The 2219-nt window shown below is 39.7% G+C and overlaps 1 protein-coding gene across 1 annotated transcript in view; it reads right to left on the bottom strand.

Annotated features, from left to right (window-relative positions):
- PCSK5 (proprotein convertase subtilisin/kexin type 5) overlaps window positions 1-2219 on the bottom strand; it is a 251276-nt gene that overhangs the window by 77257 nt on the left and 171800 nt on the right. The window lies entirely within an intron of this gene.

Raw genomic sequence — 2219 nt, 5'->3', positions numbered from 1 at the left:
GGAGAGAGAGGGAGAGAGAGGGAGAGAGAGGGAGAGGGAGGGAGAGGGAGAGTCAGAGGGAGAGGGAGAGGGAGAGAGAGAGAGTTCATGCTTTACCATAATTACTTTACTTTAGTTAACTTTAACATCTTCAGCTCTGACAAGTTTTATCACTATATTTCTACAAATAAAACTATTTGCTCTTCTATATTTAGTTTTATCTCTTCTTTAAACATGAACTCTGGTCCAATTAAAAAGCAAATTAGCACTTGACACCTTGTACCCAGGTCCTACACTACATCATGCTGATTAACTGAATAACTCAGGCAGCAGCAGAATTCCTTTTCTTTTTTTATAAAGAGTAACAAAACAGAAAATAAACTATGAGGCAATAATATCAGTATTATTTAACAATTCAGAAATTGCGCATGGGTTAAAATATGTGACCTTTCTGAGGCAAACTGTTTGATGAAATTCATCCTTAATAAGTTGTCTAACTGGCTGCTATGTCTTACTTGTTAATTAAAAAATGCAAAAAGGCGACATTGAAAGTTCCAGCTATTAGTTTAAATACTCTACTCCAGTACAGTGAAAAGTTTATACAGATGCAGGTGCAATCAATGAATAAGAACTGAGTTATAAGGTAATCTAAAGTCTCTTAATTAATCAGGTGGAGACAGTGATTTATTTATGTTTGCAAACACAAACCATTTCTAAATTATCTGATACGTGGTCGTGCATAACTACAACTGTCTCACATGCAAATGATTAACTCCATTTTGATAGCTTCTTTACAAAACAGGAAAAGCTTAGTGAAGATTAATAGATCACCACTGCATCAGCCAATTTATGTAATTAATCTTAAATGAACTGCATTGTTAAGCCCAGTACAACCTGTCTGGATGAACTAAATAATTCCACATGTAGACCTTGGTAGCTCTGTACTATTAAAACAAAAAAACTTGGAAAATAAAACTGTAAAGCGCAACACAGGATAATTTACTGAAATCTGTGATGTAACTAAATACCATCAATGTTAGCACATACTGTATCAAAGAAAACGGTGTTTATGCATACAAAATTTTAAAGTTTTATTTTCTTCTAAATTAATTTTTATTGAAAATGATAATTTTACAATAACAGGTTCAAAACATGAGCCAACCATGACTGAAGAAAAAATATTAGAAGCAGATAACTTTTTTTTCTGTCAACTATTTGAGACAGCAGACATGGAGTAAAAGCAACTACTGTATAATTACTGATAAAAGTACTTACAAATCATTTGTAAGATGAATTAAGATCCTGTCCAGCAAAAATATATCTCTGGTAAACGACAGTGAAACCCCACCCTATAGGAACAGTGTTATTCTGAACCGAGATCTTGATGCTATAAGATCGAAAAAGGATATTTATCATTTGTTTCTAATGCTTCCAGTGCTTTATGGTCAGGTCAGAGGTTAAGGGTTTAAACTTAAGGGGTAGGATGAATGGTAATTCATACGAAGTACATTCATGTAGTTTACATTTTAGGATTCTAAATAAGTGTTAATTAGGGATGCACCGATATATCGGCCGCCAAAACATATTGGCCGAAAATAGCACTTTTGGCAAAATGCTGAAAGGGCCATTTTCTGGCCAAAATAGCGGTGCATCCGTTCTTTCTGTCCTCCCCGCTGGGCTCTGCTCTGTGTCCCAGCGGGGAGAAGAGAAACTGTCACAGGCGGCCAAGTGCTTCGGGAGGAGAGCACTGTGAGCGGCCGGAGTCTCTCCTCCCCGCATCGCACAACCTCCTGTCACAGATCGGCAGAGCGGTGTGGGCGGAGGCAGCTTACAGTGCTGTCACAGGAGGCTGAGCTCTGCTCGCTCAGCCTCCTGTGACAGCTTTCAGGATGGAGAATGAGTACAAACGCTCAGTGATCAATGATCGCTGAGTGTTTGTAAATAATTGAGGACATGTTTTCTATATCCTCAATTATGAATGCATGGGAAGTGATCTACATCACCCCCTGTTTATTCATGATTGTGGTTTTTAGTAAACATACTAGGGGGTCTCTTCACAAAGCTGCCGAAGGATCTGGCCGTAGCTTCGGCCGATCCTTCGGCTAGCTTCGGCCCCAGGACCCCTTCGGTTCAGGAGAACCGAGGGGGTGCTGTAAGGGCTATTCACAATAGCCCGTACAGCTCCCGATCACAGCCGAGCGGCTCAGTCGAGCCGATCGCATATGCCTCGGCTCGGCTGA

The sequence above is a fragment of the Nanorana parkeri genome, unplaced genomic scaffold, assembly GCF_000935625.1.
Source record: "Nanorana parkeri isolate BGI_ZX_2015 unplaced genomic scaffold, ASM93562v1 scaffold328, whole genome shotgun sequence".
Classification (NCBI taxonomy): Eukaryota; Metazoa; Chordata; class Amphibia; order Anura; family Dicroglossidae; genus Nanorana; species Nanorana parkeri.
Note: the sequence above shows the minus strand (reverse complement) of the source record. Positions and strands in the feature narration are given on the sequence as shown.